At 38.5% G+C, this 20,215-nt stretch overlaps 1 protein-coding gene across 2 annotated transcripts in view; it reads left to right on the forward strand.

Annotated features, from left to right (window-relative positions):
* The window catches only part of sema6b.L (sema domain, transmembrane domain (TM), and cytoplasmic domain, (semaphorin) 6B L homeolog), an 87,012-nt gene that overhangs the window by 401 nt on the left and 66,396 nt on the right, over positions 1-20,215 (forward strand). The window lies entirely within an intron of this gene.

Consider the following 20,215-nt stretch of genomic DNA (forward strand, 5'->3'; position numbering starts at 1 on the left):
CAATACTGCTGCTTATAAAAAGCGCAGTGTACATGAGTGGCTCTACTTAGCACTATGCATGAAGGCGTGTTTCTCTGATTATATTTGTGACTAGCTGAACACAAATGATGTGTACTTGCCTGCCTAGTGTCATGTTATATTGGTATGTGCTTGCTGTATTTGCTGCCAATATTCTTCAGTTAAGCTGTGGGTGACAATATGTTAGGTCCCTGTTCACCTCTAATTACATCAGATGCCAAATCTGCACATCTTGTGTTCATTGCACTGTGAATTAAATGTTATGTCACTGTAAGACTGTTGCTCACTGCGTCTATTGCCTTTTATATGGTTATCCATCACTATGGCATCAATGTAGGTAACACAGACTTCAGGAATTTTTATAATGCCTTATTAGTATGCATTATTTTTGTTTACTTAGTAGTTTTGGTGCATCTAAATGTATTACACAATAGATTGTGTATGTGAACAGGTCAGCTATGACTGCAACACATTAAATATAACATTGTGTAGATTACATAGAAACTCAGCACTGCCTGAACAATAAAGATTTATAGCGTTCAAGAGGTTAAATTAGACACAGACCTATTATTGTATCTGACTGTGCTATAAAAACACAGGTGATTACTTGACATAGAAACACTGAGGCTGATGCCAACTATATGGTCAGCCAAGTCTGACCTTCTACTCAGCTATACAGCAACTGTAATGCATGTATGATGGTTCCCTGTATAGGATTACCGTATGGTCATAATTAGAGAATCACTTTAACATCAGTATCTGCTAAAACTACATATATATATTATATGTATATATATAAGACAAAAAAATAGTGCCCTATATATCACTTGTTAGCTTAGCCATAGATGTAGTTACTTTAAATTTTTAGTATATTTGTATTATTTTTATTTCATACAAACCTTTACCTACCTGCTGAAGGCAAAATAACAACAAAGTAATTCCTTTTGATTTGTTACTATTTGTAAGTTACCTATTATGCCCCAGGGGAATGGTCAGATCTTTTATTAGTTTAATAATAAAGGACTCTTCCAACAATTATCCATAAAGCAAGGTGAATGTTTGTGTAAAGGTAAATGTGAACAGAATGGTTCAAACAATGCACTTTTATGCCTCTGTCATTAGCGGTCACTAAGGTCATTTCCAATATATATTTAGCTGATAAGGTCATCTTAATTGTAGACTATTCTGAGCAGAGTCTTTTCATCCTAGTGTTTTATTCTGTAACCCTTGTTCAATAAGTTATTGTAAGACCCATGTTTGTATTATTGTAAAATGCTGCATACCTATAAACAACTCTGTAGACAAATAATGATCATTTAGTAAACCACTCAAGGTGTCCATACACGGGCAGACTTAATCTGCTAGTTCAGCCCTTCAGATTATTCTGCCATGTATCGGGCCCACCAATGGACTCATCCACATGACATCTGTACGAAAATTGACCATATATCAACTGGACACATTTGAAATTCCTGTTGACGAAGAGAGGATTGGGATGTTGATGTGGTCCTTGTACGGGGGGTCTCCATATGCCACAATAAATGATCTGATCCCTTATATCAGCTCAATTTGTCTCAGAAATGTGGGTGGCCAAATCAGGCCCATATCTACCCTTTGGCAAACTAAATGAGTGAATCTTGTCATATATGGCCACCTTAAGACAAGGTGGAAGAAATCTATAGGTTTTCACTGTTTATACTGTTTTCACTAAGCTTTATAGATATAGTCAAACCATGAGACCAGTGTTGTAATTACCAAACACCAGTCCCTGCAGCCTGCAGGGGGGTCCAAGGACAAGGGGCCTGGACCTCAGGGTCTGCTGTATGGAAGCTTCCCCTACTCTACCTGGAAATTTAAATTTACTGCTTGCACACTCTTTTGTGGTGAGTGAGCTGCCTTGTGGGCAAAGGAGCAAGGTTTAGCTATTGCATTTTTTTTTTTTTTTTTGATTCTGTTGGCAAGTCAGTTTATAATTTTGGCTCAATTTAAATGTGGATAATGTGGATGAATCCCATGGTATGATAACTTTCCAGATTCATTAAGGTATTGGAAAATTGTTCTTCAAATATGTCAACTCCTGATTGGCAAGATGCCATGTTTTCTGGCAGGATAATAATGAAAACAAGCACTTTCCATTTAGATCCCTGGCATACATATACCACAGTCCATCACATGTACTCAACCAGCACAAATTGACAACTATAAATGCTAGGATGCTATTTATCATCAATGATTATTTATTCAATATGTATTTAAGGGGCAGGTTTATTAAGGTTCCAGTTGTTTTTTCCACGAAAAGTCGAATTTTTTTTTTGCTGAAATCTTGATCAATTGGAGTTTTTGGGTTGCGGGTCTGGAACTAGCACAGATAAGATAAGATAAGTTTTTAGTTCATTTAAAACCTCTTACACTTGACCTTTGATAAATCAGCCCCTAAATGCTGCCATATTGGTAAGTGGAATAAAAAAATATAAAAATATTTTGGACTATGATATGATGTGATCCAATTGATAATCTTCTACATTGACAAATGTGGATAAAACTGGAGATTGCTGAAGTTCATGGTACAATGTCAAAGCAAGGACATTGGTATATCTCATCACTGAAAGGCCTGGTTGCATGTCATTTTTGGTATCAATTAATTTGCAACAGATTTAGGAGTTTGAAAGTATGCCTAAAGTACCTTAAAGGCTATACCCTTTCAGTGTTTATAAAAATACATTCTTTGATATCAGTTCCTAATTTCTATTGAAGAGCGTAACTAGTGGCATAACTAGTGTGCACCAGCTCTCCTGCAAAAAAGTGTTCAAAGGGGCCTGGAGCACAGCAATCCCACCTGGCTCCCACCAGCCCACTCCCTACTGGTCCACTCACTGGTGTCTTCCACTCATCTGTGTCCTCCCTCAGGAGAGCAGCTGGGAAGGAGGGAGTTCCAGACCCTGAAGTCCACCCACCCCCAGCAGTCTACTTCCGTAGGGCTACTAGTAGCAGCTGCTTGTCATGGCTACAAAACACCAGAAATAAATCTGCCACAGACAATGTTGAGATTTACCTCTGCTAAAATACATGTAGAGACATTTATCAGTAAATTATCAGCATTGTCTAAAAAAGCTGATAATTTACCGCAACAAGTAACTGCTACTAGTGGCTCCGTGTGTCTTCACCCTTAGGGTAAGGTCACACTGGGAGATTCGGGGAAATTTACTCGCCTGGCGACTAATCGCCTCTTCTTTCTAATCTCCCCGAACTGCTTTCCCCTGTCTTCCGCCTGCTAGAATGAAAAATCGCCTGCGGCACGGCACTCGCTGCATTTTCCGAAGGAGCCTGGAGTTTACTCGTGAGGCCAGTTCAGGGAGATTAGTCACCCCAAAGAAGAGGCGATTAGTCGTTGGGCGACTAAATATCCCCAAATCTCCCAGTGTGACCTTACCCTTAGAGATAGTCTGCCTTTTTAAAGAATCCACTGGTTAGTCTTGTATCTATGTAAATGTTAGTTTATTTTGAGTGCAATGCATAACAATGTTTCCCCGAATCTCCCAGTGTGACCTTACCCTTAGAGACAGTCTGCCTTTTTAAAGAATCCACTGGTTAGTCTTGTATCTATGTAAATGTTAGTTTATTTTGAGTGCAATGCATAACAATGTTTCAGACCTAACTGTTCCTTAAATATTGTGCTTTGTACTTGAAATAAACTAACATTCACACAGATACAAGTCTCAAGTGGATTGTTTTCAAATCAAAATTTCTGTAAAGGTATACTATTTCTATTAGAGCTACTAATAATACTGTCAGCGATGGAGGTTAATCTGTTCTTACATGATGAAATTAGTTGGATCAGATTCTGACAGGGCTGGACATACATTTCTTTGTCTGCTAATTGGAAAGACTAGATGGATAAACTCATTAAGTTAAATGTACAATTTACTTACCTCAATATATAGTACAAAGAAACTGCTGCCTCTGAACTGCCATAAATCTATTTGGGCATATAACGTGATATCTACCAAGGAGTAGCAATTTGTCAGCATGCCTTGTGCAAACAGTGGCTTGACTTGCAAACAGTACATTTGACATTTGGTCAAAACTTTAGAGTGCTGAGTAGCCATTATGCAGAATGCCTCACCTTGTGTTACCTGCTGTATACAATTCCATTCAGTAATGTAGTGAACAAGTTAAAAAAGCCTTTATTTAAATATGGCTCAAACATAGCAACGTTTCAAGCTGCTCCCCGGCCTTTTTTCAAGCTAACACACATGGCCACTTGAACTTCCTTTTAAACGTATTAAAACAGTGCCATCTATTGAATACATAGCAACAAAGTTTGCAGTAGCAATCCTGAATACATAACAACAAAGTATCAAAGTAGCAATATCCATTTACAAATAACAAACTTGTATCCATTTAGGAAGTAAATGTAACCACTTGAAAAGGAAAATCAACTTTTCTTTAAACACAAGTCTGCGATAAAAACTAAAAAGACTGATCAGGCAGTAGCAGGCCATTTTGTACAAATGGGACATGGGGTTCAACAACTTAAATTCCAGGTGGTGGACCATGTCCCTCTTTCACAACGAGGAGGCGACAGAGCGAAGAGGCTCCTAAAAAGGAAGCCTTCTGGAAACCTTAGCCCCAAATGGCCTGAACAGAGAATATGTTTGGTCTGAGCCATATTTAAATAAAGGCTTTTTAACTTTACTAAAAGGTGCTGTTCACTACATTATTGGATATTCTACAGTGAGTGGTGGCCACAATAGAACTTCATACCAGAGGAGTATTTTGCTGACACAGATCCAGTGAATACAATTCCATTCAGGAAGAATGGATTTAGAATAAGGTCATCTGCTATCAAGAAATCCCAAATCAATCATATCCCTGAATGTCACTATGAGTCCTGTCTCCTCTCCCCCAGTCTGTGCCTCCAACTACAAGTGTCTCTTGCACAAATTTCAACACAAGCCAATGAGAATGAATAGTTATATTAATAAATTAATAGGCATTTGAGGCAAATAAGACACAGCAAAGTGAGATATAGCTAGAGTAACCGATCAAATGAAAACATTTATTCTGGTAATTTTTCACATTTAAATTGCCAAGTGCAGCAAAATAAAATATTAAAATTCAAAACAAAATAAGAATTGCATGAAAAATCTGAGCCAAAATACATCTTAGCCTCAAATAAATTACTCTCAAGATGGTTGTAACTATTTTGCAACCTGTTGAATTACACAAAGAACAGGATTAAATTAAGTCAGTTTATTTTTCTAATCTACTTAACTGATTTGTTTATTTGTAAATTTATAGATATGTTCATATGTATTATTATGTTCGGGAGTAATGCTGGTACTCTCTTCCCTTTCTGTAGGCCTTTGTATACATGTTTCACTGTGAAATGGATAGCTTACATTTTTTTTAAAAATTCCGATATGCTGTTCCTTTTACCAAAATAACCATTTTAGCAATAGGATCCATTTCAAAACTTTATGCAAGTGCAATATGTGCTCTCATATGGACAAATATATTTCTAAGAGAGAGCACGGATCCAGCCAGAAGGACAAGCTCAATCAATGTGATGATAGCATGATCTTCTCCTACTGTGCATGCCCCAGCTTTCCCTAACGCCTTAGCATAGTAGCAACAGAAGCTTGCACTGCCCTTTCTGCTATTACAGGTATAGGATTTATCTGGAAACCCATTATCCAGAAAGCTCCCGATTAAGGGAAAACAATTCTTATGGGATGCAAAAATATTCTGTTCAGTTTAAATAATTTTTTAGTAGACTTAAGGTGTGGAGATCTAATCAGGAAACCCCCAGGTCCCAGCATAGCAGAAGGTCAGTGACCTAATTTTTCAGTGGTGTGTGGAGTGCCCTTTGGTTGGGTCTCTTTGACAATACATGTCTTTAAGAGGTGCACTGTTTGCTAAATGGTCCCTATTACAAATCCTAGTACTACTTAGGATATTCATCTTCCAGCTTGGTTAGCTTGGTTGTCTCCTTGAATCTGAATACCTGGATGAGTGCTAATTCACATTTTCTTTGTGCTATGTATTTATTTTCAAAAGAAAGAGATATTTTAGCTATACTTGAGTTTTGATTATATGCTTAGCCTCTTGCTGCCTTATCACATTCATCCTGTAGTGCTTCTTGAACTTAGTTTGAGGGCAAATTTCAGGTAATCATTTTTTTTTCCCTGTGGTATGCTATTTGAAATTATGTATCTTGCACTCTCTAAAAAGTATGTTTGAGTTATAGAAAACATAGACATACATGACTCCACAGATTGAAATGAAACCATGATACTTGACAAACCATTTCCCTACATCCCGTTGGTTTACAATGTAATCTCTCTGCTTTTTCCATTTCCATAATGGGTAGTGCATAGATTCCCTGGAAAGCATTAGATTCCAGTTCTACATTGTGATCTAGATATTATTGTGGCTTCTTGCTTTTTAATATGTAGTGTTTACAGTCACCATTTTTGTATGGGTATAAACCATGCTGGACTGTTTTACTTAGTACAGTACCTCTGCACTTTTTTTATTATAACACTTTGGATTGCTGTATTTTTACAAGTATCAATATTATGTAAATCGTAACAATCTAGTTTACTTGTAATTTGTTTTAGGAGTCTTTGAACATATCTTAATAAAGTGCTATATATTTGGGGGTTATTTATCAAAATCCTAATTTTCTTGATGTTTTATAATAAAAAAGTCTGGCCAGACTAGAATCCATTATTTGACCTAATTTATTATTTAAAAAGCATGATTTAACCGGATCAGGGATAAACTCAATAAAATCAAGCAAAAACCCGAATTGTAAGTTTTTTTCCGAATTTATTTCCCGAATCATACAATTTTTTCAGGCTTTCTCCCAAAAAGCCCAAATGTTTTGGATTTTTGCCCAAAAGGCCGAAATAGTTGGATTTTCAAGCTAATTGCAGGGTAGACCATAGAAACTTCCAAATAGGATAAGGACCTCTCCCATTGACTCAGCAGGTCTGAGATGGAGGATTTTCAGATTCAGACTTTTTTCGGGTCCCTTATGAAAAGGGTTGCAAAAATCTGCTGTCTGGGGAAACCCTGTGGGAGGTGAAAAGGAAGCGTGTAACCAGAAAGTCAAAGAGATAATGGATGCTTATGGGGGCTAAAACTGTCTGACACAAAAAAAGCTGGTTGGAAATTATGTAAAATTGATAAATATATATAAATATTTCTAATAAGCCAATCTATAGGAAAGCTAAAAGTGAAAGGGTACAAAAATGGAGCACTAAAGCCTAGCTAAAGAAGTAGGCTTTGACAACCCCTAAGCTTAGCTTCTCAACAGCTGCTCAGAGCCCACTGAGAATGTGAGTGTTGTAGACATTTTCAAAGATGGTGACCCCCTGTGACAAGTTTGAAATCCTGTACCATTTCTGCTATTGAGATGCTTGAGATACACTTTCATTAAGTAGTCACTTTTCATTCAGGACATTCACATATTCACAAGAGCCCTTCACTGTATTCTTAAAAGAAGCATATGTAGCACTATTGCAGGGGTGCCCAGAGGGCCAGATTTGGTGAGGTGAAAATATGTGGGGGCAGACCATTCAGCCCGACATTCTTTGAACCATTAACATTAAATTACAAGAATCAAGTAATTGTAGCAGTAATATTTTGGCACATTAGTGAAATGATCTGCCACTTGGTCTATACTGCTGTCTGTATGCTGAAGGTGTTAGCAATATACACGTACTGGCACATAGTGATGCACTGCTCTCACATACTTCTTTAGTTTATTGTACTGGCACCTCAGTATGTCTATTGACACCTTCAGCCATAAAGAAGTATGCGAAACCAAGTGGCAGATCATTTCACTAATGTGCCCAAATATTACTGCTATGGGATTCCTGATCACACTGTGCTGGGGGGGGGGGGGGCTCATTATTATTAATTTGATGATGGAGGCTGAGGGCTGGTGTGAATTTGAAAACGGGCAGCAATTGCCTGTTGTGCCACTAAAACCAACGAACGAACAGATGTGGCAGCAATCCGACAGGATTTTTTACCCTGGCCGATCAACATCTGGCAGACTTTTGGATGGCCCCACACATGGGCCGATAACCTGCCGACTCGGTCTGTCTGCATCTTTTATCGGCCCGTGTATGGGGGCCTTTAGAATTCAAAGAATAAAAACTGGGTTGTTAAGAACTGCTTGTGTTTCAAATGGACAAAACCTGTTTGTCCCCTTAGGTGGTATGTTAGGATCATACTTTTTTAAATTGGTTTAACAGAAGGTACATTAACCCTTTTCATATATTGTCCTATTAAATTATCTGATGGATAATATGGTTACTTTTACCTTTAACCAATTAATGTGCTTGGATATTTTTTGGTATGGGGAAACCAGAGTTTTCTTTAAAAAACAATATCGACATGGAGAGCACATACAAACTCTTTGCAGATAGGGGCCAGGCAGGAATCAGAATTATCATTGGTGTATGCTATAAACCACCTCGTATAAGCAGGGCCGCCATTAGAAATCACGGGGCCCCGTACAACAAAAGTTTTTGGGGCCCCCTGGGCCCCGCCCACACTGACGACCAAGCTCCACCCCATATTCCGCCCACTCCACATCGCAGTTAAAAGACCACACAGACATCAGCGCTAAAAAAGTAACCCCCCCCCACACAAGTTGTTAAAAGCTATTGATGGTCAGGGCCCCCTTATAAAAAATTGGGGCCCCAAAAAAAAAAAAATTTAAAAAAAACTAAAAAATAAACAAACATTGGTGGCAGGGGCCCCCTTATAAGTTAAAAACAAATTGGGGCCCCAAAAAAAATTTTTTTTAAAAAAACTAAAAAATAAACAAACATTGGTGGCAGGGGCCCCCTTATAAGTTAAAAACAAATTGGGGCCCCAAAAAAAAATTTGAAAAAAAATTAATTTTTTTTTGAAAAAAAAAAAAACATTGGTGGCAGGGGCCCCCTTACAAGTTAAAAACAAATTGGGGCCCCAAAAAAAAATTTGAAAAAAAAATTTTTTTGAAAAAAAAAAAAACATTGGCGGCAGGGGCCCCCTTATAAGTTAAAAACAAATTGGGGCCCCAAAAAAAAATTTTTTTTTGAAAAAAACTGGTGGCAGGGGCCCCCTTACAAGTTAAAACAATTTGGGGCCACCAAAAAAAAAATTAATATTTTTTTAAAAAAAAACAAAACAAAAAAATACAATGGTGGCAAGGGGCCCCTTACGAGTTAAAAAAAAATTGGGGCCCCAAAAAAAAGTTTTAAAAAAAAGATTGGTGGCAGGGGCCTATAGAATATTAAAATAATACATTGGTGGCCAGGGGATTAAAAAAAAAAAACCACAAACTGGTGTTCAGTAGGATTGAACTCATGGCTTCAGTACTTCAACTTCGCCTCCTTTCATGACTTCGGGTCTTTGCGCTGCTTCAGGACTTCAATTTCGGCTGTTTTCGTGACTTCGGGTCTTTGCGCTGCTTCAGGACTTCGGCTTCGGCTGTTTTCGTGACTTCGGGTCTTTTCGGCGCTTCGTGACTTCGGCTTTTTCCGTGACTTCGGGTCTTTTCGGCGCATCGGCTTCGGCTTTTCGGCACTTCCGCATTCTGCACGCAAGAGGCAAGACGTACGGCTCAGGCGCTCGTAAGGGGGGCCGGATCTTCAAGAAATGCAGCGCTGCCGGGCCCCCCTTCATGCCCGGGCCCGGTACGCTTGTCCCCGCTGTCCCCCCCTGATGGCGGCCCTGCGTATAAGTGTCGAGTATGAAGCCCAGCTACTCTTGCAGATACAAGCGGCTTCACACCTGGGTCAAGTTGTTGCTATGGGTGACTTCAATTATCCAGACATTGACTGGGGTAATGGGGTTGCTAAGACAGAAAAAGCTAGTAGGTTTGTTAATATGCTGAATGACAACTTTTTATTCCAGCTCGTTCAAGAACCTACTAGGAATAACTCTCTTTTGGACCTTGTAATAACTAACAATACTGAACTCATCTCTAACATTTGTGTGGGTGAGCATTTAGGGAATAGTGATCATAACATGGTCTCCTTTGAGATTCTGTTGCAGAAGCAATTCTATAAGGGAGTAACTAAAACACTAAATTTCGTGCAAACTTTGACAGTATAAGGGCATCTCTGCAACATATTAAGTGGTAAATGCTTTTCACAGGGTTAAACACAGAACAAAAATGGGAAGTCTTTAAAATGCTGCTTCATAAATATACTTGTCAGTATATTCCACTTGTAAGCAGGGAACGTCATTGCTAAGCAAAACCTTTTTGGTTCAATAGAAGCGTTGGTGTTGAGGTGGGTAAGAAAATACGTGCTTTTAAGGTTTTCAAGTTAGCTGGTACAGCCAAAACATTTATAAGGTACAAGGAGGCCAATAAATCATGCAAAGAAGCTATAAGGCAAGCTAAAATTGATATAGAAAAGGATATTGCAGCAAGCAGTAAAAAAAATCGAAAATTATTTTTTAAAGATGTTAATAGTAAAAAAATGAAGCAGGAAGGGGTGGGACCCTTACTATCAGAGGGGGGTCAGCTGGTTGATGAAAACAAAATAAAAGCGCAGATTCTGAACTCATATTTTTCATCTGTCTACACAAATGAGGAACCAGTAAGTGAAGGTTTCCTTCTTTACAGTACCAATTCTAGTAATACAACTAATGATGCATGGTTCACACATGAAGAAATTCAAAAGAGACTAGGACATGTTAAAATTACATAGGTCCGGGCCAGATTCATCCCAGGGTAATTCAATCCAGGGTAATTAGCGAGTTTAGCTCTGTGATTGCCAAACCTCTTCACTTAATTTTTCAGGATTCTTTGAGATCTGGCATAGTGCCGAGAGACTGGCGAATTGCTAATGTGGTGCCTCTATTCAAAAAAGGATCCCGTTCTCAGCCTCAAAACTATAGGCCAGTTAGTCTGACATCAGTGCAAGGAAAGCTTTTCGAAGGGTTAATAAAGGATAAGATACCGGACTTCATAGCAAATCATAATACTATGAGTTTTTGCCAGCATGGTTTTATGCGTAATAGATCTTGCCAGACTAACTTAATTTCTTTTTATGAGAAGGTAAGTAGAGACCTCGATTCTGGGATGGCAGTGGATGTGATTTACTTAGACTTTGCTAAAGCATTTGATACAGTGCAACACAAAAGGTTACTGGTTAAATTAAGGAATGTTGGCCTGGAACATAGTATTTGTACCTGGATAGAGAACTGGCTAAAAGATAGACTACAAAGAGTGGTGGTAAATGGAACATTTTCTAATTGGACCAGGGTTGTTAGTGGAGTACCGCAGGGCTCTGTACTAGGTCCCTTGCTTTTCAACTTGTTTATTAATGACCTGGAGGTGGGCATTGAAAGTATTGTTTCTAATTTTGCAGATGATACTAAATTGTGCAGAACTATAGGTTCCATGCAGGATGCTGCCACTTTGCAGAGTGATTTGTCTAAATTGGAAAACTGGGCAGCAAACTTGAAGATGAGGTTCAATGTTGATAAATGCAAGGTTATACACTTTGGCAAAAATAATATAAATGCAAGTTATACACTAAATGGCAGTGTGTTGGGGGTTTCCTTAAATGAGAAGGATCTAGGGGTCTTTGTAGATAACACATTGTTTAATTCTGGGCAGTGTCATTCTGTGGCTACTAAAGCAAATAAAGTTCTGTCTTGCATAAAAAAGGGCATTAACTCAAGGGATGAAAACATAATTATGCCTCTTTATAGGTCCCTGGTAAGGCCTCATCTGGAATATGCAGTGCAGTTTTAGACTCCATTCCTTAAGAGGGATATAAATGAGCTGGAGAGAGTGCAGAGACGTGCAACTAAATTGGTTAGAGGGATGAAAGACTTAAATTATGAGGGTAGACTGTCAAGGTTGGGGTTGTTTTCTCTGGAAAAAAGGCGCTTGCGAGGGGACATGATTACACTTTACAGGTACATTAGAGGACATTATAGACAAATAGCAGGGGACCTTTTTACCCATAAAGTGGATCACCGTACCAGAGGCCATCCCTTTAGACTAGAAGAAAAGAACTTTCATTTGAAGCAACGTAGGGGTTTCTTCACAGTCAGGACAGTGAGGTTGTGGAATGCACTGCCGGGTGATGTTGTGATGGCTGATTCAGTTAATGCCTTTAAGAATGGCTTGGATGATTTTTTGGACAGACATAATATCAAAGGCTATTGTGATACAAAGCTCTATAATTAGTATAGGTATGGGTATATAGAATTTAATTAAAAGTAGGGAGGGGTGTATGTATGGATGCTGGGTTTTCATTTGGAGTGGTTGAACTTGATGGACTTTGTCTTTTTTCAACCCAATTTAACTATGTAACTAACTATGCAACTAGGGCCCCATGCAGCAAAGCTACACACAACACCAAGTTATTAAAGGGGTTGTTCACCTTCCAACACATTTCAGATCAGTTGGTTTCAGATAGTTCACCAGAAATAACGACTTTTTTCAATCATTCTCTATGTGTGATAGTTTTTCTAATATTGAAGTGTAAAGTTTAATTTTTTACCTTCTAAAGTAGCTTTGCGAGGGTGTGCCGCTGACCCTATAAACCAGGAGTGCCCATACTTTACTAATACGAGGTCTACTTTTAGTGATGTTGTGCCAATATGATCTACATCCATAAAAGCATAGTTAGCATTCTGTTCCATGGAAAATATTACTTAAATGTTGATATATGAGAAAATGTAAATTGCTATATCTAACAAATAACTTTTTCTTATGTAACTTTAATGTAATAAATATCTGAATGAAAAGCATGAGACAGGAGGGTGATTTAGACAAGCCGTTTGTCTTGAGATCTAATGATCACCAGCTAAAGGTCTACTGGTAGATCTCAATCTACCTTTTGGGCACCACTGCTGTAAACTGTTCTAAATTGATACAATCCAAGAGTTTAATTAAAGACAGCTGTTAGAATTGATACAACAGTTGCTAATACTCCAGAATTGCTGCTGAAAATGTAGCAACTAAAGTTTGCAAAATTGTAACAGTAGGGTCTGCACCTGAATTACTGAGTTGACAAACTCAAACACCAGAGACAGGAACATTAAACTATAAACTTAGATATTGAAAAAGGAAAAAAGGAAAGTAATTGGAAAAAGTCTTTATTTCTGGGGAACAATCTGTTCTGTGTTTGGAAGGTGAACAACCCCTTTAATAACTTGGTGTTGAGTGTAGCATTGCTGCATGGGGCCCTATGTCTGATTCCTGCTTGGTCCCATCTGCAGGGAGTTTGTATTCGCTCTCCGTGTCGATTTAATGTCTGTGTCTAATGCAATAACTTGCAGGAATTCTCCTGACACAGTATATTAATAACACAAACACACTCAGAAGTGTTTGTATTTACAAGTTTTATTTATATAAAAAACTTGTAATAAGCCCAAGTAAAAGTTTATGCAGAAGCAGTTCATTTTGCATGTGCCTCTATTTTTATGAAAGAGCTTTATAATCTCTCATGTGTCTTCAGTAAACAATATATAAGCCGATAACTTCAATGGTATTCTCTTGATAATAAGCAGCTGTGCAGCAATCTAGCATTTTATCAAATCAAATACTTGCTGTGGTCATTGAAAAAATAAGCCTTTATAACATAAAAGAGCAGAACAACTGACGGTTGCTAAGTGTATATGGGATTCCATTGCACGTAAGGTGACTATGATGGGCTCTGTTCCCTAAACACAGAGATTATTGTTCTTGGCTAGGGAGGTGAAGGGAACAGCAGCTGAAATGAGTAGCGATGACAGCTGTAAGGAGACACAAGTGAAGACAGGTGGAACCTCTGAATGACATCAATTGTGTGCATGTAGGAATTGTTTGTATTTGTGACCGAGATATGTGATTTTGTGTTCAGACAGAGCAGAACAGGCTGGGGAGTGTTCTGACCCTATGTTGAGTATTATCTTCTGTGTTTCAGTAAGGTATTTATATACTTATTTATTTTTGCTTATTATATGCCTTATTATATCTGTTTTTTTGTTTGTTTTCTTTTTTGCTGACGTGATGAAAAAAATTATGGGAAAAGTGACCTCAGGCACTAATTGTACCTGAAAAATGTTGAGTACATACAGTAGTTGCATGAAATTAGTCGGTCTCTGTGCTGTCTGTGTGGTACACATTTTGGAGAGCATTTCCCCCGGTATATATATTGCTGGTGTCTGAAGCAATAATCAACAGCAGGAAAGAACCATGTGGTGTTACACAGCTACTTCATTTTATTTCAGGCTCAGGACAACCTTTTCTGTATACAAGACAACTAGGAATGTACTGTATATATCTACTGTAATGGTGACTCCTAACATCCCTTCTATACATGTATCCATAAACTTCCCATTAAGTTGTATTTGTGCAAGGCTGCTTAAATTCTGTAACCAGAGTCAAAGCATTAGTCCAGCCCTCTGACAACAGGAATACCCAGTGGTCTAACTCTTTGTCCATTTTTCTGAGATTCTCTTCTTTGTTGCTTTCAGAAACCTACACCAAAAACTACTACCAGTTTATACACCAGCTATATCCACACATCTAATTAAGTAACCCCATATGGGGATTTTGCATTGGACACATAACATACAAGCATTCTCAGACTCTGCTCTTTAGTAACAGTCCTGAAGATACGCCATGTACAACATTTTAATAAAAGCTAAAATCTTATTAATGATTCTCTGTAAGTGATTTTTGCATCTTAAATTGTATGAGGATATTTGATGTTATGCATTATTTAGTCTATACATTTTCTTTCTGTAAATGCTGAGAGGATATTTTTAATATAACAGTGTCAAGAACTGTCAGGGTTTTTTCATTATGTAGTCATGATTTTAACACCATGTAAATGTGGCTCGAACAGCAGCTAGGCAGCCAAAGTATTTTGTTGGCAGTAGAGATAGCACATTTTGATAGTGGCACTATGCAGGCCATGTGCATTAGACAGAGAGGTATATGTTGATGCAGCTGATCAGTGCAGTAAAGTATTGCAGTACTGTGTATGATGACAACATTTGACCTAGAGCTTGATTATTTTAAATATTCACATACACACAGATATATTCTAAACCACATACAGAGTTCAATAAATATATGGGCCCTATTATATTAAGGTTTGCCCAAAATGTTCTATTCTCATACTCCATTTTGAAAATAATATGTTGTAACCTGGTGTTTTTCTATAGTTTTCTCATATAATAATAATGCCTATGCTGCACATAAAAAGTATATTATTTTGAAACTTATGAAACAGAATAGTCATTGTAAGAGCTATGAAAAGGCTGAGGGAGATGGGGGTTGACAAAATATATTTGCTAGGACAGAAATATTTATTCAACCATTTTGCTACTGGTGCTTTGATTTGGTAAATCACATGGTGCTCCAAATGTTGCACTGGGTCCCAGAGCCTTAATCTAAAGCAGGGGTCCCCAACCTTTTTTTACCCGTGAGCCACATTTAAATGCAAAAAGAGTTGGGGAGCAACACAACCATGAAAAAGTTCCTGTAGAGACCAAAAGGGTTGTGATTGGTTATTTGGTAGCCCCTATGAGGACTGGCAGCCTACAAGAGGCCCTGTTTGGCAGTACAGATGGTTTTTATACAACCAAAACTCGCCTCCAAACCTGGAATTCAAAAATAAGCACCTGCTTTGAGGTCACTGGGAGCAACATCCAAGGGGTTGGAGGGCAACATGTTGCTCACGAGCTACTGGTTGGGGATCACTGATCTAAAGGCTATACATATCTATTCCTGAGATCTTAAATATATTAAATGGCAGCTACCCACTGACTTGGGGGAAGGGATGTGCATTGCTTTTACATTAATTGTTCATTCAGGGATTCGTGCCTATGGTTTAACACTTCAAGAAGCCATTGCCATAAATTTAAAAAGTGCTTGAATCTGCTTGAAAAGAACACGAATCTACTGTCTATCTACTGTCTGTACACTGTACATTGACTGTAGTGTAAACTGAAAGAAAGCACCACTATTGGTGGTTCTCTTGTGTTTGTCTAAAATGTAGAGCATGATTCATTTGCATAGAAATAATTCAGGTGGGGTTTTAGGTCATGCAATTGAACCAAGTCCTTAAAGCAGACATGTCCAAAGTGCGGCCCGGGGGCCAATTGTGGCCCTTTTTCAAATTTACACCAGCCTCCATCATGAAATTAATAATAATGAGGCCCCCCAGCACAGTGTGATCAGGAATCCCATAGCAGTAATATTAAAGCACATTAGTGAAATGATCTGCCCCTTAGTCTATACTGCTGCCTGTGTGTTGAAGGTGTTAGCAATAGACACATACTGCCACGTAGTGACACGCCGCTCTCACATACTTCTTTAGGGCTGAAGGTATCAATAGATGGACTGACGTGCCAGTATGGTAAACTAAACAAGTAAGGCGTCATTATGTTCCAGTACGTGTCTATTGCTAACACCTTCAGCACACAGGCAGCAGTATAGACCAAGTGGCAGATCATTTCACTAATATGCCCAAACATTACTGCTACGATTACTCGATTCCTGTAATATAATGTTAATGGTTCAAAGAATGTCGGGCTGAATGGTCGGCCCCCACACATTTTCACCTCGCCAAATCTGGCCCTCGTTGCAAAAAGTTTGGGCACCCCTGCCTTAAGGCTATGCCACACCTGACAGTAACAAGGCACTGCTTATAAGTGCCAGAGGATATGTATCTTTGTAATGACTGCCAGTCAAAAAACAGCTTCGGTCATACGTAAAGTATAACTTCATAGTGAATGGAAAGTAAAAGGTATCTTGTTGGTCTAAACTCCAGGAGACATTACATTTTATCTGTGAATTTAGCACTAACTGGTGCAGAATCCTAAATCCCAAGCAGGCTGCAGGAGGTCTGTTCACAGCAAAGCAAACTGTAACAAAATATATAGCATGTTCCATCATATTTAGTTTTAGCAAGGGGTTATGAGTAGTATCACCTAATTTAATTGGCTAATTAACAACTTGTTTACTTGTGTTTGCTCTGCTGTTTGCACCAGCAGCAAAATTATTCAACCACCATTTTTAGGCTATTGGCACATGTGACATTTTCTGTACTGGCAGAAAAACAATATTGCACGCCACACCTGTATATCAGTGTGCACATGGGGCATATTTTGGCCTAAAAATTCAGGCATACAGTTTTTATCTCCATGTTATTATTTCAAATGGACACTGCATGACTGCACTGAAATCAGTCAAGTCTGCATTATGCATTAAAGCTTTTTAGTTATCATCCCCCAAGGAGCATTTATGGAGGCTTAACTTATGGCCAGAATACTTTTGAATTTGTGCCAGGCAAGTAATTTTATTGTTTGCATATTTACCTACCACGAGTGAGCCTGTGTAAGCGCAAATCACTGCCCTCAAGAAAACAAACAGTGAGACAGACAACTGGAGACAACTGGTCAGAGATGAGTTTATCTGAAATAAAGTACAGGTATACAGTAATTTCTTATGAGATTTGGGGGAACAATTTACACCATTTGTATCAGAGTGTTTTGTTGCAATCATTTAAGAGAATGAATAACTGATTGTATATCAGTGATTTATTGCTATAAAAGACAGTTGTATCCGTTTTATCCAGCTTGAAATATTGACTTGACTAAAAAATGGCTTACAATCCAAATTGTAGTGGGTGACTTAACTTGCCAAAACATCCACTTTTCAAGGGTGGGTATATAACACTGCATGTAGCAGTCCAAACAAATTCAAATGTTTTAATGACATATTTAATTATTGAAGAGTGACTGAAATGAGTCTACTGCTTGCCTGGTGCTAGGGTTTGGCATGTGGTGGAACAAGTGGACAAATTATTGGGTGGAGCTGGGGAAGAACCAGCGGTCTTGGTACACATAGGTACCAATGACCAAGTTAGAGGTGGGGGGGACGTCTTAAAAACTAAGTGAAAAGTTGAGGGGTGGACTTCCAAGAGATATTACCTGCGCCATGAACAATGTTAAGAAGACGGCAGGAGCTTAGGGAGATTAATGTGTGGCTGAGAGATTGGTGTAGGGAGGAGGGCTTTGAGTTTTTGGAGAACTGGGCTGATTTCTCAATCGGCTACAGGCTCTTTGCCAGGGGTGGACTGCACCTCAATGATGATGGTGCAGCTGCTTTGGTGGAGAAGATGTCTAGAAGGTTGGAGGAGATTATAAACTAGGCTTGGGGTTAGGGTGCAGTAAAGGATTCTGCAGAAGTTCAGTTAGCTGAGGTAGTGGGCATAGGAAGGAAAATTGGGGAGGAGATTTGGTTGGCAGTACTGTAAAGGACAGGCAGGACCACATGTTTATTTACAAATTCTCATGTTGGTTCCAGTATTAAATGTATGTTTTCAAATACAAGGAGTCTGACTGATAAAATGGGAGAGCTGGAGGTGCTGGCGCTAGAGGAAAAATATGATGCGGTTGGTGTTGCTGAAACATGGCTGAATGAGTTGCATGACTGGACAGTTAATATCAGTGGCTATACTTTGTTTCGGAGGGAGAGGTGCAATAGAAAAGGAGGAGGGGTATGTGTGTTTGTTAGGCAGGATTTAAAAGCTAATTTAAAGGAGGAGGTGATGATAGAAAATGAGGGGGCTGAAAACTTAAGGGTCTAGCGTCTCACTAATTGTAAAGTGTCCAGCAAATTAATTGTAGGTATATGCTATAGACCCCTAATGTAAGTGAAGAGGAGGAGCCTAAGCGCCTGATGAAAAATGCTGCTAATTTGGGAAAAGTAATCATAATGGATGATTTTAATTAACCATATATTGACTGGAGCAACAGTACTGCCAGGACAGTTAATGTGAATAAGTTTATAAACTTGTTGCATGACAATTTTATGGAGCAGGTTGTTGAGAAGCCAACCAGAAAAAATGGTATACTGGATCTAGTGATCTCTAATAACCCAGAATGTATAGCAAATGTGCAAGTAATTGAACCTCTAAGCAATAGTGACCATAATGTGATTTAAAAACTAGAAGACTGTGGGGACAGAAGCTGCATTTAATGAATATAAACAAATAAATGTTGTAAAACAGCAATCAGGTAGGCAAAGATTGGAAATCGTTACATAGTTACATAGTAACATAGTTAAATTGGGTTGAAAAAAAGACAAAGTCCATCAAGTTCATCCCCTCCAAATGAAAACCCTGCATTCATACACACACCCCTCCATACCTTCACATAAATTATATATACCTATATCTATACTAACTATAGAATTTAGTATCACAATAGCCTTTGATTGTCTGTCCAAGAAATCATCCAAGCCACTCTTAAAAGCATTAAAAGAATCAGCCATCACAACATCACCTGGCAGTGCATTCTACAATCTCACTGTTCTCACTGTGAAGAACCACCTACGTTGCTTCAAATGAAAGTTATTTTCTTCTAGTCTGAAGGGGTTGCCTCCGGTGTGGTGATCCTCTTTATGGGCAAAAAAGGACCCCTGCTGTTTGTCTATAATGTCCTTTAATATACTTGTAAAGTGTAATCATGTCCCCTCTAAAGCGCCTTTTTTCCAGAGAACACAACCCCAACCTTGACAGTCTACCCTCATAATTTAAGTCTTCCATCCCCCTAACCAGTTGAGTTGCACATCTCTGCACTCTCTCCAGCTCATCCCTCTTAAGGACTGGAGTCCAAAACTGCACTGCATACTCCAGATGAGGCCTTATCAGGGACCTATAAATAGGCATAATTATGTTTTCATCCCTTGAGTTAATGCCCTTTTTTATACAAGACAGAACTTTATTTGCTTAAGGGGCTACAGAATGACACTGCCCAGAATTAGACAACCTGTTATCTACAAAAAACAATAGATCCTTCTCAGTTAAGGAAACTCCCAACACACCATTTAGTGTATAACTTGCTTTTAAATTATTTTTTTTGCATAACCTTGCATTTATCAACATTGAACCTCATTTTCCAGTTTTCTGTCCAGTTTTCCAACTTAGTCAAATCACTCTGCAAAGTGGCAGCATCCTACATGGAACCTTTGGTTCTGCACAATTTATTATCATCTGCAAAAATCGAAACAGTACTTTCAATGCTCAACTCCAGGTCATTAATAAACAAGTTGAAAAGCAAAGGACCTAGTACAGAGCCCTGCGGAGCTCTGCTAACAACACTGGTCCAATTAAATTTAGATTGTCCTTGTTTCAGTAGTCCTGGTTTCTTAATTCTGACTAAA

Source organism: Xenopus laevis, chromosome 1L (genome assembly GCF_017654675.1).
Source record: "Xenopus laevis strain J_2021 chromosome 1L, Xenopus_laevis_v10.1, whole genome shotgun sequence".
Classification (NCBI taxonomy): domain Eukaryota; kingdom Metazoa; phylum Chordata; class Amphibia; order Anura; family Pipidae; genus Xenopus; species Xenopus laevis.